The 17,818-nt window shown below is 41.7% G+C and overlaps 1 long non-coding RNA gene across 1 annotated transcript; it reads right to left on the bottom strand.

Moving 5' to 3' along the window:
- Nucleotides 1-1,947: 1,947 nt before the first annotated feature.
- LOC129736424 (uncharacterized) lies at nucleotides 1,948-10,273 on the bottom strand. Its single transcript, XR_008733014.1, has 3 exons — nucleotides 10,136-10,273; nucleotides 9,447-9,648; nucleotides 1,948-5,671 (listed from the first exon to the last, which is right to left on the bottom strand). It is a non-coding gene; the product is annotated as an uncharacterized LOC129736424 (long non-coding RNA).
- Nucleotides 10,274-17,818: the final 7,545 nt, after the last annotated feature.

Below are 17,818 nucleotides of genomic sequence, written 5' to 3'. Positions count from 1 at the left end.
TGTACTAGCTACTAAGAAGAAAGTTAACTCTATACCAGCTGAAACTGGGACAGTTTAGCTACACTGCCACTTAACAACTTCCTTAGTTTTACTAGTGGCAGCAAGCAGATCTTCTCCCCAGAATAAGGTTGCTAGTGAACATCAGCCCAGGTATCCACAAGCTTTGAGCTGCCATTGAGAGCAATATGAGCCAAATGGCCATCCCACGACAGTGCATCTGGGCAGTTGTTATTGCTGGCCTGGAACTTACAGGAGTGAATGTCAGGTAGGAATGGACAATGCATAAGGATCAACCAGGAACGAGGGTGAAGATTTGTGTATCTTGACTATCTAGACAAAAGAACCCTAATCCTGATATGCTTATCTGTATTTGCACTTTATGGTCTCATCCCAACAACAACAGAACTTCCTTTTTCTTTCCTTCCCTCCCCCCTGGGTCTTTGTGGGAAAGAATTATTGAAATGAGTTCTGGGGCAGATGAATACCCTGGAGGTGCTTTGGCCCATTACTTTCTTTTAGACCATTTGCCTTTAACTCTCACTCGAGCTACTATTTGACAAAGTTAATAGCTGCAAATTCTTCAGGGATGGTTTGCTAAATCATGTCCAAGAAAATAAATAGAATGAATGAACAATCTCAGGAGAATATCCTGACATTTAAAAAAAAATATGTAAATGAGTCTCAAATTCTTTGCCATGAAACAGGCAAAGTACATTAGCAAAAGTGAGATATGTTTTGCAGCAGTTAGAGGAGGAGATATAGTCTTCTCCAGGGGAGCACACCTGAGTTCTTGAAAGCTCAACCAAAAGCCAGTTGTTAGATGCCTGCATCCTGGCATCTAACAGGACAGCCTTGAATGTGCTCTGCTCATAACTTTCCTCCCACTCTCCCAGCATTTCAATGTGCTTCAACTGCCACTGAATCAATGGACTTTGATACAAGGAAGCTGGAGCATAGCTTTGAACTCCACTGAACCCAATTATATCTGGTCATTTCAGAGAGTTGTGGTGGTACGACTCTGAACTGGGAGGCAGAGAGTTCATGACAGATTTGAGTGCTGCAGCTGCAGCAGGAAATTCATCCCGTGCTGTGGTATTGCAGATTTTACACTCCAGAAAAGAAGTGGAAATCTGAACTGAGTGCTGTGCTAATTAATAGGAAGGTATTTTGGCAACCAGTGTCTTGCATGTCCTGGGGTTAATGCCTTTTAATTGTCACAACACAACTGGGAAGTTTTATCTCTGAGAGTTACTGAGTTGTGTAGGGGGTTTAAATCATTTGCTGAAATGAGGGGTACTCAGCTTTTCCCCCACTACCAATACAGAGCATACATCTTGTCTTTGGCAATGACACTTGCCGTTTAATGCTCAAGAGAGGATAAGCATAGCAGGGACCTTAATTTTCTAGAGATACAGGGAATACCACATCAAAATGATATTAGAAAGCAGATTTAGTTTTGCCCATGGCTCGCGTAATTAAAACCTAGCCTGGTGACAGGGTATTACATATAGAAAGAAAGACACCCTTGGGCAGAGGACTACTGAAGTCTTATGCATCACTAAAGTCCTATTAAAAGCCTTTTTTGCTTGGCTTTATTAAAACCAATTTCATTCCTTGGCCCTGAAAATGCACCTGTGAAACGTTTCTGTAGGCCTTCCCCAGTACTGACAGCTTTCAAATGCTCATTGCTGATTCTGTTCTCACAGGGACAAAGCCAGTGAACCAGTCCTGATCTCCACCACATTAAGCAAGAGTGGCTTCCACCTGGTTCTCACGGCTGGCCAGTGATTTCCCCCAAGGAAAGAAGAGAAGACGAAGAAGACTTGCCTTTCCAGCTTTTTCTCAGGTGGAAAAAGCAAGAAACTGTGCACTTTCCACATGCACACACATGCATATTTTAGTCCTCTTTCCCATTGAAAGGGAGTAAAAACTCATGGTAATGTCTAGTCCTTCCACTTTAGAATATATTTCAGTTACAGATAAACCTTTGCTTTGGATACAGAAGAGACCTGAGACCTGCTCTTGCTTTGTGGTCACATAACTGGAGTTTGGCATTACCCAAATCTCTGCTAAACCATTATTTTATTTGTGCTTGTAGCTACTGTATAAGATGTTTAGGCTCTTTTTCTTGCCCGCTTTTGATTGTTGGAATATTTTTAACTCTTTCTAAATATAATTTTAAATAAGGAAAAATCTTCTTGGGATGGAGTCTGGTCAATGCCTGTTAGAATTTAAATCCACTGATTTGTTAAAACACACAGGTTCACAGTTCTGATTATTCCTCACACTCCTTATAAAAAGCTGCCACAAAACAATAGTGAAAAATGAACTTTTCCATGTTAAAATTGTGTTGAGAAATCTGTGGTAAGTATGGTGAAATTCCCAGGTTTTTAATTGTCCTTTTGATCTTCAGAAGATCATTTTCAGATAGTCAGACTGAAAGTGGGAAGGGACTGATTTAAAAAGCATATTATGAGAAGAAGACACTCAAAAATTTTAACTGCAAAGCTATGCCAAGTTCTTGGTTATTATTAGCTGAGACAAAGTCAGTGGATAGAAATTGTAGCAGGATTAAGAGAAAATTGTTCCCCCCCAAAATCATCAAAACATAAAAGTGGGGAACTACTGCTTCCCAAATGGCAGCAATAGTCATAAAGGCCTCATCTAAGGACTATATCTTGTTTGGATTTTAAGAAAACATGAAAGATACAGAATTTTTAATTCTAAATAACATTTAAGATAGAGAGTGTAGCAAACAAGAAACAAACCCCAGAAAGTCCCATTATTTTATCTCCAGATTTGCCAGTAAACATCTTCTGAGTGCTGTTCAGATACTAAAGGACAATTTTTCTGCCTTAACATCACATCACTAAAAATTAGCTCTGTTATTTCTAGTAACTCACTTAAACATTGCTGTTTTAAAGATATTTCATCCATAAACAAATGGTGGTATTCATCTAAGAAAAGTGTACGCTGGCCAGCAGCAAAGGCAACTACTAGCAGTATGAAGCTGGACTTTGTTAGTGTTTCATATCTCTCAGGTTACTTACATATTTAAAGAATCCCAAGACCAAGACCTCAGGTTTTTTTTGGCAGAATACCTGATAAAATACCATCTGCAATACTGCAAAGGTGAGGTGGATTTTGAAGCTGGGGAGGTATTTTACATCTTCTGTTACAAGGAAGTTAATTTAATTGTTTTAATCAAAGCAAAATGCAAACCTCAACAGAGTATTAATAACCTCAGCCTCAACAGAAAGGCATTTGATTATGTAGAGTGGGATTTTTTTCTGAAAATCATAGAGAAACCTCACTCCAGAGTAATGTCAGATGTTTTTTTCCTCTGTGGTGATAACGTTCAGCATAGCAACATTAGCTTTCAGGGAGGAGGAGACAGATCTGGTTGATTTTGTTGCATTGTTATGCTCAGGCTGCAGACTCTCTGGTATATTCAGTGAGATTCTGAAAGGAAATTTGAGTTTTTTCCTGTTCATTTTTTTTAATACACAAGATCAGCCTCAAATGTTTGAGCACATTATACTTGTATTGCCCTGTGGGTCTGGAAAAGACATATATGGTCCCAGAGAAGTCCACATAGTCCCAGAATGCTGTAGAGCATGACATTTTCTGATGAAGATCATCTGTGATTTTTTTCATCCGTCTGTTTCTGCTGTGTCGTTGATAAAACCAATTACAACTCATTCAGTTTCCCATCCACTATAGTTAGAGTTGACACAGTCAGAGGACAAAACTCCCGCAGGGTGTAAATGCTCTGAAATCAGCATATTAAGGGTATCGTTTCAGAATGGTTAAATCCAAGAGTTCCTACTGAGAACAATGAGAAAGGATGTTTGCTCATTTAATTGTCTTCTCTGATGCCTGAACAGGCTATGAAGTCCCAAGGACTTATGAAAACATAAGCTTTAGGTTCTAGCCTGGGAGCATGTATTGTGAGGGATCTGGTTTCCTTCCATATGGTCATGTAAGAAGGTCTTCTAGTTTCCCATCTATAAGCAAGGTGTAACACTATCTCCACTAATCTCTCATCTTTCTTCTCAGTCTGTGCTTAGACTCAGAAACACTGTAGTTTTTGTTTGCCATAGTTAAAAACCAAAAATGTTGTGGGTAGTCTTCTTCAGGTCATTACTGAAAATATAAATATAACAATTGTGTTGCAAAACTGACTACTTTTCTCAGCATATTGCCCTAATCACTTCCTCCCTGAATTCATCAAAATACATTACCTATAACTCATGAATTGCTTGCCAGTGACTGGTCAAAGGGATACTGTAGTCTTGTTTCTTTTAAACAAACCACTGTTTTCTTCTTTGTTTTCAAGAAGGGGAGAGGATAAGGTAGCTGTTGCCCTTCTCCCTCTGCCAGGAGTTGTGTCCCTCACTGGATACTGGAGCTTCCATGATTGGGAGCTGTCAGTGGTGGCGATTCCCTCCCTGAGGCACCTATCATGCTCTTCAGTGGCTTTTTTGTAGCAGCAGAGCAGTTTCACAGCTGACTTCAGGTGTGCTGTTTGAATACCACTTTTCCAACTGCTCTGTAGTTCAAATGAGTTCATCCATCCCTGACACCTGCACAAAAGCACTTTGGAAATGTATTATTTAAAGCCTTCCTTCCTTGGTGTTTCAGAAATAAAGGTGTAAACTTTCTTTAGAGGTCTGAAAAAAAAATATTTCCTTTGCTCTTATAGGAAGAAGTGAAAGGCCAGCCTTCAAGTTGCATGTGCACACAGAGGGCCCTTGCTCCAGGAGAGGTGAGAATTACTGGAGATAATATTGCCGTCTCCCTCTCTGCATCTGAGGATGGTGAAGTCACTGAGGTGTGCTGAGCTGACACCTTGCTGCTACAGACGCAGGAGGGATGGTGTGACATTACCAGAGCAACTATGCATCCTGCGTCACACCTTCTGCTGGGCTGGGGAGGTAGGAGCTGCCTTAAAAGTTTTATCAGGTCTCGTAAAGATTTATGACACTTCTGTGCCTTCTACTATTGCCCACTTGACCAGTTGCTTGTGGTGGAGAGCAAACCAGGAGGCTGAAAACACATCGTCCCATAAACATATTTTGAAGGGCATTGTGAAGGGCTGGGGTCTGAAGATTAAGCGTAAAGAGCATGAGGAAAGCTGGCTGGATCTTGTTTGGATTTTCATCAAATGTACTTTTTCCTTTTCCCATAAAAGCTTTGCTGAGGGCTGCCCATTTGAAGGAAGGTGTGAAGAAGAGCACTTTTGAGGGCCAAGACCCTTTGCCTCTCAAGGGTATAAAAATCTCAAGTTTTCTAAGCCAAAGTCTGGGTGTTTCTTTATTCTGCAAGTCAAGAATTTTGCAAAATATGGCCTGTGAAGCCTCTCAAAAGATGGGCTTTTCACTCCATTACAGAATGAAAACAAGTTTGAAAGCTTATGAACTGGAATTGCTGGTCTCCAGATAGCAGTACATGATGAGCATTTCCCTTACAAAAAAACAGATAAATACTCCAGAATATTGCAATAGCAATCCCGAGTAGAGCTGTAAAACCAATGTACAGTGGATGTGTTGGAGCAGAATGGTGACAAACTGCAGTAGTTTAAGGGAAGCATCTGTGCGCGTGGTGGTGTGGAGTACAGATCCAGTCGGTGTGTCACACACAAGCGGTACCTCTCGTTGGAGCCACGTCTCTGTAAAGCAATAGAAAAGAGCTGAGCTTGTTGAAGCATGGGATGTAAGAACATCTGCCCTTCAAAACGACAGTAATGCATCAGGTAAATGGAGGTGAGCTTGAGCTGCATGCTGCATCTGACATAATTAAAGGTGATGGAAAAGTACTGCTGTTGTAATGGGGAGATATGGTTTAATACATCTATCAGAAAGAATGCCTTTGTTAGAAGAGAGAAGCCAGAAATAACGATGCACTACATTTGTACCAGGAACAGGATTTCCCAGCACGTATTCTGCAGCTTTCATCAGACACTTGGTAGCACCTGCTGCAAAATGACTGTTATCTCTGGGCATGTTTGGAATGTTAAGCTGCACTTCCATGGACTATGTCAGGTTACATCATGTTGCAAGGGACAAATCATGCGCAATGGCTTAGCCCTCCAACTTCTGTTCTTAGGTGAAATCTTTGGGTAACTGTCTGGACAGCATGAGAAGTGACACACAAACCTTCAGGAGACAAAGGTCTCATGGTGTTAGACCTCCACCCTGTCCTCATACAATAGCATCCTCCCCAGACCCTAAACCAAAGTGGTTTAAATAAAATAAAGCCTATGTCAAAATCTTAAACAGAATATGCAAAATAAGAATAATACAACAGGAGTGACCCAAGTAACGTAGTTTCATGAGGAGAGTGTGAAGCATGAGAAAAAAAATAAATCAGGCCAGGCAAATGACTGCACAGATTGCAATTTAGATAGAATAAATGCACTAAGACCAGCAAGAAACCCATTTAAATATTCAAGCTGAGAAAGAACCAAGGCATGCACCAGAGTTTTAGTTGCCTCAGTCATTAACCAAGCACAGATTCTAAAGATGTTCAATAAAGGGAATTGACAGGTCTTCACAACACAGTTAATATGGGAATGAAATGACAAATCAGAGTAAAAGGTTACACCCAATTGCTGTGCTTCAGCAGAAGAAATTTTATATGGCGATCTTACTTCAGGAAAAAGATTAAAAAATAAATACATGCGAAGGAGGCAAGTTAAGAGACAGAGCCTGTATAAATCTTATGCCTTATCCATGTTATTAGAAATAAAAGATTAAGCAAACATCCACTGGGAGATGTCACTGAAGCAATGCAAGACATGAAGAAAAGGATCCTTGAAGAACACAGGGGCAGCACCACCTGACTGAGATTTTAATGTAAAATTTAGCAGATCCACTGTGAACACAGAGAGATCCCCGGCTCCTAGGGGAAGTGCTTGGCTCTGGTGCCATGGGTGGCTTGCTATGGAATAAGCAAACATTGACACCTTTCTGTCCAGGAGGAAAGGACTTGACTATATCCAGGCAAAGCCTGCAGTAAATCATCTCTGCTGTAGGCAGCTTTTGTATCCTTCTTAAGCTAAAAACTACTGATGCTGGCTTGCTGAGTGGTCTCTGGTTCTCCCTACTTCCCCAAACTGCAGACGTCGGCAAGCCTGTGCTGTCCTTCGGACTTCCTTGGGAATTACTGGGTCTCTCCTGGTGGAGGGCCAGCGTCATGAAGAGCTATGGTGTATTAGAGCTTGGGCAATGGTGTGAGCAATTCATTGCTGCAAACACAAGGGTTCTTGGCTGAAGCCTGCCAGTGAGAGAGGCTTGCAAGAAGAGTTGGCGTGTGCTGTGGAGAGGGAGCAGTAGCCAGCAGGGCTTGGATGTTGAGCTCTCTAGGGTGGCAGCTCTGGGAATTCCTGAAGGAGAATAAGAGTCTTTGCTGATGCTTTCGCTTTTATTGCATTCAGGAAAATGGGCCTTGGGTGAAATTTTTCCTCCCTTTTTTGTGGGGGGGTAAGTAAACAAGATTATTTTAAGATTATGCCAAGAGTACAATTGACTTATGCTGCTGATTTCTTATGCTAATAGAAACAACTCTGCAAGGCTTTGAAACTTTGGCTAATCATTCAGCCAAAATTGCTACTCTATTTCAATAATAAAGACATCTATTGATGATTTTGTTCTGGATTCACTAATCCAATCACAAATGCCTTTTCTCTGTAGTTCCTTTGTACTCATATTTCTTACTTCTTTTTTTATTATAAAAATAATTGGAAAAGCCTCAATAAATAGATTACAGGAACAGAGAGGATTTCCATTACCATGCAAGTTCTTCCCCTTTCAGCATTTGCATGATGATCATTTAATAGCAGAATACAATTAGGGCAACTAGGGAAAAGTGTATGTCTTTGTGTTACATGATATTGCCTTCACTTGCCAATACTGTGAGTGCACAAACGAGCCCACAAAGCTGATTTAACTTGAAAATCCAGATTGGACACTGGTGCAGATGTTACATCAGGACCTTTTGTGAATAGAAATGCATGTCTTAGAACTGTTCCAGGCTCTTTTTCTCCTCAAAAGGGAGAGACGAACTGAGGTCAGCTGTTTTATTTATTTTTTTTTCTAGTAATTTTACAGACAGGATTATTTGTAATCCAGTTTTCTGGAAAGAACTAGTTTGTGCTCAGCAATTTAAAAGCTCCCTGCTTCCTTGCTTCCAAAACTGCTTTCTGCACACAGCCCTCTGCTCTCCTCTCACTCGTTGCTGCTGGGCACTGCCTTCTCCTGTCCGGGTCTTCTGGGTTCCAGCTGCTGTAGCCTTACAGACACCTTATCCTGATCCTTTCAGCTCAGTAGAGGGGGAGATCTCACTTGAAAAGACAAAGACATGACCAGAAAAATTTGTAGGTCCAACTCTATGTTCATCTGAACAGAGGCTGTCTGCCAGGCAATTGAGGATGTGATAGTAGTGGTCTGGGAACAATAGAAATGGGTTGTTTGTGCTATGACGGCCGCACCTCGTTCTCTCCTCCTGTTTCCCTTCCAAACTACCATCTACACATCTGTGATATCCCTGCTGCACACAAGGTGCATGCCTGTGTCCCTACCACCTCCATTCTCCCATCAAGGCTCCAGGTGCAAAACACTGCTTTTGTATTTACAGTGCAAGACACATTGGGATATCTTCTGGTCTTTTCCAGATAAGGGACAGACCAGCTGTGTTATGGAGGCAGAAGAATGAAGATTGCTAACACCCTTCTCACATCCAACAGGAAAGTGCAGACACAGGGAACTGTAGGGCTGTCATTTTCCCTTTCCTTATTTCTATTCTTTTCACACTGATGAAACCCTTTTTCAGGGGGATACTATTTTGCAATAATTTAGTCTCATGAACTCTGTTTCTCAGCTGGGCAAATTTCTGCTATATGAATGTGATAAGATTATTTATAAGAACTATAACAAGTACTATTCCTTTCACAGATTATGGCTGCAGCCTCCACACAGTAGATAGTGTTGGGGGGAAAAAAGTAATTCAGTCAGAGCACTCAAGAACTAATCTGTCATATTTACAGGGGAAAACTTGGTGAAGAGGTTTCTGTAAAGTTCAAGTTAACATTCTTGTGTGCAGATGATATGTAGTGGTGGTGGCAGTGGTGAGAATGAGGTAGGACACAAGAAAAAAGCTTAGCTTGTTTTCACTTTGGTTCTGTGATAGTCTTCTTAATGGTGTGGGACTTCACAGCGAAGTTTGTGGTTTTGTAGGTAGTTTCATAGAGGTGATATTCTAGCCATATGAATATTGGGTTGCCAGAGAACTTGGATTCTAGCAGTCTTCCATTTTCTCATGCCTGTAGGGGAAGGTGAGCTCTGCTTTACTTAAGGGTGATTTTCGACTTCCTGCAAAGCCATCCCACATCCTCCAGTACTGTTTAAAGGTGAATACAGCTGGTGAAACACAAGTATATTGCTTACCCTCTGCTGCTCTGGAGAGCAACTTTGGTCCATGCACTCGTCTTTAGGGACCAGAGCCTCCTTGTGATTCTACTTCTGTCCTTTGCAATAGTAGCCCGTCTCCTCTCATCAGTCTTCACGCTTTCCACCCTTGCTCCCTTCTTCCATTCCTGGGAAACCCTTGGGTCCCAGGACTGCCCTGCTGTGCCTGCAGTTCTTCCTCCTGTGTGGCAGAGAGTAGAGGTGGGATGCAGGGGGGGGGCACTGACTGAGTCAGGGGTTTCCCCCTTTCCCTGCTGAGCTCCCAGGGGAGTGTGTGATTGCCCACACACATGTGCAAAGGAGGCAGAAAAGTAAGCTGGGGGAGCTGCATTGGTGAATCCCCACTCTGCCACATCTCACAGCTCCCAGGCTTCCCATCTCCAAGCTGCTGCAGGGCACTGGGCAAAGCAGGCAAGAAAAGATCTTTTCCCCTCAGACAGCACATGCAGAGGTCAATGACAGTAGCTTCATGCTTATTATTTTTTGCCTGTAGCAGCTACAGGTAATATTAAAAAGGAGAAGGTGACTCATAATAACTTCTAGTTGCTGCCGCTCACTCTCTTTTTTAACATATGTGCATGCATGTGCCAGTTGCATCAATTAAATAGCAACCAATTCAAGTACATTTACAGTCTGTTTTTGAAATGCCAGCCCCATATTGTACTTACCAATTAAGCATGAGCAGATTAATGGTATGCATTGTTCTCTTGGGTTAACTCCACCGTATTGTCATTAGGTGGATACACCCTCATGAATCCAAGTCTTCTTTCTGTGAAAGGAAAAGAAAGTGCAAGATCAAGAAGTAGGGCATTTTCTACCAAGCAGAATCAGCTGACAGGAAAATAGGAGAAGAGTCTCCTCCCTCCCACTTTTTTATTTCAGTTGTTGTTTAATTGTTTCTTCGACCCAGTGGTTTAGTGATTTCACATCTATTTAATTAACAGAGAAATGGATAGGGCGCACTGGAAAACAAGAAAGGAAGATCAGATAGACAAATGGTCTCTTTAAGTTCACAGTTCTTAAAACAGATGTTCACCTCCGCTGGCTATGGTATATCATTATCACCAGGAACCCTGAAGAGAAAGCAAAATCCTTCATTACTTGTAGGAAAAATAGAGCAGGCTTACAGGACCGAACAGATACACCAGCCCATTCCATCAGATCCCATCTCGCTGCTGTTGTGTAACTCACAGGTCAAGATGAGTGTATGTCTTGGGGGGTGTGTGTGTAAGATTACAGATAAACATTTCAGATGCCTGGAACAAGAGACTGTGATGAAGAGGTGGTGTCTAAAGCAGAAGAAACCACATGTGTGGAAAGTTGGAACAGTCCCTCTATTACGTATTTGGTGCAACAGCAAGGTGGTAATCCTCTCTTGGACCTGTTGGTTTTTGACAGGGTCATCTTATTCGTGGATTGGGGCTGCGTGGATCCCTGCGTGGCTATTCCCTATAGCTGCCTGAGCCTGATCCTGACACAAGGGTTAGGTAGTGTGTACACTGGAAAAGCATATTGCCTCTTGCTTTCTTTTCTCTTTTGTTGCTATATATTGCAGACATAAATAGGTAAAATGTCAACCCAGTGCTAAGCATTCTTCATCTCTCTTACCTGGAAAAATCAATAACTGCGGGAATTCCTCCTGTCCTGGAGAGATATATAAAAACACAGAAGAAGTTTACCTGTGCAGTCAAACCTGCATGCACAAATGCCTGTGCAAATGCATGCACAAACCTGCCTGTGCAGACTGGCCACTCTGCTCAGTTCCTTGGGCCTTGCATCTGGTTTTCTGACCTGTGGGGTAAGAACTGCTGTGTTCTCTTGGGTTGGGAGTTGTGACGGCAACCATGAAACAGCCCCTTGGAAAATATGCCCTGAACAGTTTGATTACTGGTGCCCCAGATATAGCTCATCTTGTGATTATGATTTATCGCTCTTACTGTCTCCACTAACTTTTAATCACAGTTGAGTATTTCCAATCTGGCTGCCATTTCTGACTTCAAGTCTATTAAAGCCGTATTCAGATTCCCAGATAACAAAAGTGCGAGGATTTGCTAGGCAGGAGGCACTAGAGGGACCCTCTGCTTCCCCGCTGGCTCCCCCCCTCCCCCCCCTTGCATCAGAGCCCTGGTAGCGGAAAAGAGATGTTGAAATCAATATAAGAATAAATTGCCACGTGGTCCTTATTGTGGAGGCAAGGTTTCTACAGAAAATCCTTGTAATCAGAAAAGAGGGAAGATGAGATTAAACTGATTAAACTGAGAAAGTCAAAAAAGGACAACTTGAAAGATTAGCTCGAGGACGACTGAAAAGCATAATCCTCCATGCATGTTAAGTAGAACAGTCCCTCTCTGTTATCAGCCCCTTCATCTGGTGACCTTCTGTTGCATTAGCACAGAGCTACTTGATCCAAGGCAAATAGTGAAAATTGAAAAGCCAGAATGCCAGTGATTACAACAGGTATCAATATTACCGCAGTGATGGTTTGTTATCATTAGGGAGCTCCATCAGAGCTCATTCTGGAAGCAAAAGGAACAGAAAATAACAAGGCATTACACTTGTGGCAGGCAATAGAAGAAAAGACGTTGTGTTACAATAGAAAAACCTTTTTCATCTGCTTCCACCTCTAAAATTACAGCGACAGAACAGGAAAAGAGACGGGGAAGCAGTACAGGAAGCTCGTCTGTGTTCACAAGAACAACTGAGCCTTAGTGGGTCTCACACAGCCGGTGCATGTTTCTCTTTTCTTCTGGAGTGAAAGAAAACAAAAGGCTTGTGTCAGTTTTACTGGTTCAATGATTTTTTTGCCTCACACACCCAACTTTGTGGCAGATCTCTTCCCGTGTGGTCCCAGCAGCAGTACCAAGGCTGGCCTTACAGCTCAGTGTTGCAGGGCTGCATGTCCGAGCTTGGCATAGTGCCATCCAGGGGCAGCATCTCCTCTCTTCTGCATGGAAGATGTGGGAAGGTCTGGAAGAAAAAAAAAGAAAATCTCCTCTAGTTGAGGGTTGTTGAGCCCAGATATGTCACATATCCCATCTTAACTAATAAAGTGAGACTCTTCCTGATTAGACTCACACTATGTGCTTTGGAAATATGCACCACATTGGCATACAAAAACATTTTTAGAGGGCAATTTCATTGTCTTTTAAGTTGGCAGAGGCCACAGAAGCTGGGAAATACGGAGTAGCACAGGTTCATGACTGTGTACTTCACCAGTAATTTTTAGTATGAGTAATGCTCCACATTTGTGCCTGTTTTGTCATTTTTTTTTCCCACTGATGCCCAAAAATGCAGTGTACTGAGGCACTCCTTTCTTTGTCAAAAACCTGAAAGTCTACAGGGGTATTCATCTCTGTTGTAATGTTGCTGATGTAAAAGGAGAAGCTTGACTGAATTATGTTTTGACTGAATCCTAGATTTGTCTCCGAGATGCTGTTTCATTTTGTTCAACCTGCTGCAACTCAGTGCTTCTCTTTCCCCTGCTGCCTTTTGCTGGTCTCTCTCAGTTAAACAGCATGTTCTGTGGAGATCAGAATTGTTTCTTACTGAGTACCTGGCACAAGGGCTTATGGGAATGTGATTCCAGCTGGAAATCAACAAAAATACTGTAGTCAACCCCCATTAATGGAAAAAGAAAAATAATATATATTTTTAAATAATTTTTCAAAATTTTAAAAAACATAGAATATAATTTCCCATTGAAAGAACACAAAGCATTAATGTGACAGCCTCAGGCTGAAACATTTTGACAAATCTGGGGGAAAAAAAGGCCCTGCTACTAGCAAAATCGAATCCAGTGCCAGGATCTGGAGAATAGACCCATTTCTGGCAAGGCTTTTTACTATTCATTTGAAAGATCTTATCTGCATGTAGCACTAATGTCAGTAAGGGGAACTGACTGCTGTAGTCTTACTTTGCCTTTCTTTACCAGAGAAGAAAGGATCCCACAGCACTTTTGCTCACAGAAATCTTTCTGCCTTCTGTCAGTAGATTGGGTCAAACCCAATCTAGGCAGAAAGAAGCGGTACTGTTGCCTTGGGAGAGCTCCTACTCCTACCATGCCTGAATTTGTCCTCAGTTGCTTAAGTCTCAATGAAAAGAGGTTTTCAGTTCAGGAGGTAAAGGGATTCATTAGATCTCATTCCCAGAAATGTCTACCTGATTGAGAAAGAGTCCCCTCAGGGGTAATGCTCATAAGCAGGGGGAGGCTGAGGGGCTGAAAAATGACCCATTTTGAAGTTTATCTAATTAGCTTCAAATGTGTAAGTTGGGTGTTTTGCTAGATGGATTAGCGTAATTATCTTAGCGCACCTATTCATGCTAGGAATGTCAGAAAAAGAGAGAACAGAGGGGCTCAGAAAAAAATCACCGCAGCTCAGCCTGTTGACTGCTCTGACACACGACTAATTGTGCTGCAGAGGAAAGGGAGAAGGCTGGAAAGACAGAAGGTGAGAGGAGCTGCTCCAAAGAAAAAATACAAACAGGTGACCTACAAAGAAAATGAGAGAGATCTACCTTGGCCCAAACTCCCTACACAAAATACTACCAAAAAATCATCCCATGTGCATGCAGTCACTAAAGAAAGTCAGTATCCTTCCTCATACACCAGCAATTAGATCTGAGGTATTCATTTTAAGCTCTATATCTGCAGTGTTCCCTCCATCACTGGGCTGTTTTTAAAATGAGTGAAAGGATTTTTCTTTATCTTGAAAATGTTTCCTCAGATGGAGGATTACTGTTGTATTGTTTGGGTGCAGTTTTTCCTGATCCATTGATAAATTAGGTCCCACACATCTCCTGAGATCAGTTATAAACTCTCCTTCAGGACAGCAGACAGCTATGAAATAGCTTTTCCCAAGAAGGACTTCCAGTTACAAAAGAAAAAAAGAAAAAAAAAAGTAAAAAAAGAAAAAAAAAAGAAAAAAAAAAAGAAAAAAGGAAAAAGAAAAAGGAAGAAAGAAAAAAAAATAGAAGTGGGGACAGCTTCTTTATTCTTAAACTTGTTTTTGTAAGGGGTTGTTGTTTAGGTCTGCATCTGCTATGAAACATATCAGAGGACTGGAGAAAAGAACACCATTGCCAGGTAAACCTGAGAGCAATTAATGATCCCTCCAATTATTTCTTTTTAAACAGTGAGTGCTCCAGTTATGCAGTTTGTTCCACTCACAGAAATCATACTGCAAAACTGGGGCTCATGGCCAGACTGCCTCAATGTCTGTGCATCACACAAAATCCAGTGGCAACTGGAGTTACTCACCCACCTTGTTGAATGCCTTGTTTGCTCCTAACTCACACTGTCTCCATGCTCCCAATCTGTAGTAGGATTAGATGAGTTTCCAGCTAATGGCATTTCTAAGTGTATCAAATGTGCAACGTTAATTTCCCCAGCATCTCATTGACTTTCTAGTCAATATTGCTGTGATCCTTTCAGAACAACTCTCCTGTTCAAAGTATTGTAAATTAATTTAATCACTGGAACGACCTGGTTTCCAGCAGGGCTGTGCACCATTGGTAACAGTGCGGTCACCAGGTGATCAGCACTCCCTGTGCCTGTTGCTTCACTGGGGCTTTGAGTCATGCCTGCAGATTTTATCCCCAAGATTAAACCACCCTTGAGGGTGTTCAAAATTGGCAAATTTTTTCCAATAACTTATTTTTGAGTTAGAAAAGCTTGTTTCACCAAAATCTAAATTTTTCATGTGAAAAATGTCAATTATGATTTTTTTTCATGAAAGAGCATCTAAGGTCTAAGCATCAGATAGTGATTTTACTGGGACAAATCACTTTATTGGTTTGTGAAATTTATCTGATTTAATTCAATGCACCATTTATAATAGAGCAAGTCACCTTTATCATTACAGCTTCCTCTTATGTTTCCATCATGTGAAACCAAAAGGATCAAAATCAGGTCGCAATATTTTTATTTTAATAAAATTGAATGGTTGGATTTGCCTGAAATAATGATTCTTCTTTTTCTTTTAATATTATGTCAGGGAAACCTTATTTTTCCATATGGATTTTGGATTTTGGAATGAAAAAAACACCAGAATGTGGCAATTTCAGATGGTTTGAAACCCCCAACTGCTGACCAGCTTTATCTGCCAGCTTGCGCTGGCATTACAGGTAGATGAACTTTCCCCCTTTGTTGATTTTTTCCTGAGGCTCAAAAGGCAAACATTTGTCCTTGAGTCACAGCAGAGGGCAATCAAATGGATTGGAAACAAGTGTTCTGCCCCTAGCCTGTATTTTGGCAGAGCAGAGAAGGTAGAGGGAGATGTGTTCTGACATCTGTGGCATGTGGTGGCTTGTGAACTTTCAACTTCACAGCCACATTCCTTCCTCACATGTGCTCCTCTGCTGTCAGTTCCTCTTGGCATCCTGAAAAAATGACTTCTGGCCCCCTCCAACTAGAGAAGGAGGGTACATCCTGGCTACGGTGAAGGGATATTTGTTCTGAAGAAGTGTAGAAACATTTTTGCGTGCACGCCGATGAGAGAAGAACTCAGAAAGAGAGACCCCAAGAGGTAAAAGGAGAAAACGTAGCTAGGAATTAAGTGGCTGGAAAGAGAAAAAGAAATCCTGACCCTGCAATTATGTGTGCATTTTAAGCTTGTGAGAAATTTCTGTAAGGTGGCAGGACAGCGTTAGAAGGTTCACACCAAAAGCCGGCTGTTTGCACTGCCGGTTCATGGCTTAAGGCCAGCCTCCCATCCAGCTGCCACTGCCATTACACTCTGCAGGGCGCCGTAACTGTTATACATCTGGATGGATTTTAGCACTCTGCTGGTTAAATCCTCTTTGCTTCCTCAAAGTTTCTGGATCAGAATGTGGTCTTGATTTTGGAAGCGAGTGAGAACTGTCATTTTTAGTGAGCTTTCAGACTGCCTGCTGGGTGCCATCTATTTAAGACATTATAGAAATCTTTTCAGCATCTGACTGTTTGAACATGAATGAACAGCTTGACTGTTGGTGCACTACATTTATGGCCGAGTCACAAGCTCATTGACTAAACACTATCAAATGTAGCCTATAGCAGTAAACAGGACATTAAAAAAAAGGCAACTGCTGAGGAAACGACATTGAGCCAAGGTAAGGTACAGAGTTCACGTTCTAAGTAACCTGGCAAGGAAGAGCTACTTTTGACAACAACTACTTGCTTTTTAAGACACGTGGGCACAGACAGGGTATATTTGGCATGTCCTGATGTCCTTCTTGATGCATAGACAACTCACAGAAGTCAGGATGTATCTTCATTGCTTGTGTTATTTCTTGTAATTAGCACTGTGTTCCCTCTGAGGGCTGACCTTCATAATCACACAAGCTGAAGTCATATGGATTTTTGCTTGACTTGCTGGAGATAGATCATAAAAGACCTGCCTTTATCATCAGTCCAGTCCTCTGCTGGTGCTGCCTTTCATAGCCTTTCATACCCCTTAATTCTTGTCCCTGCTATGCCAGCAGAAAACTTGCTTGAGACCCCCCCCTTCTCATTTACTGCATACATCTCCACATGTCTAGGCTATTTCTCTTTTATCTGATACTTTCCCTAGGCTACACAGGTCTGTGTTTCTCCTCTTTCCATCCATTTGCTCCTCACCTTCTGAACAGGCACTTGAATCTGATGTTTTCACATTTCAGGTGAATGTCAGAAGGATGGTACTGTTAGGGGTCTGGGCGGAGGCTATCTCTGATTTAGCAGTTAAAACTCTTAAACTTGAATTGTTAAACATACAAACATTTAAAGAAACTAGCTTTATAGTCCCATGGTTAATGCAGTCATGTGAGACACAGGAGAACTTAAGCCCCAGTGCTCTGCTTAACATTTAGTTACTTGTAAAAGTGGAAGAAAATCTCTTCTAAATAGCAGAGCTCTGGCTGATTAGGCACTGTGAAATAATGGCATGGGAGGATCTGAGCTTCCCAAGACTTTTCCAAGTGAATCCAGTGCCGCGGTTGTGGGAAACCGTCCATCTCTGCATCAACATCTCCCTGTGAACTCCCTCCTACATATATGCCATTACAGCAGCTGCACTTCTCAGGACTCCCGATGGGTCACAAATGCCCTCAGCAGAGCTGATGCTTGTCTCAGGAGAAGAGATAATACAGCTGTAAAGCCCAGAGTCCTGCCATCTTCAGAAAATTTCTCTTACATCCTTTCCACTTCTCAGATATTTCCTTGGGGTCATCAGTGTCATTGGAACGGTGAGATGACGGCACACAAATTTGTCTACCATAGGAAAAGAACATACTTATTTGGAGGGAAACTTATTTGTTTGGACACAAGGAAGACTTTCTGGATTTTATGTATTAAGAAAGCTTTTCATGCTCTGACTTTCTATCGAGCTGGCTCA

This window comes from Falco cherrug, chromosome 6 (assembly GCF_023634085.1).
Source record: "Falco cherrug isolate bFalChe1 chromosome 6, bFalChe1.pri, whole genome shotgun sequence".
Lineage (NCBI taxonomy): Eukaryota > Metazoa > Chordata > Aves > Falconiformes > Falconidae > Falco > Falco cherrug.
This window is presented reverse-complemented; position numbering and strand designations above follow the sequence as displayed.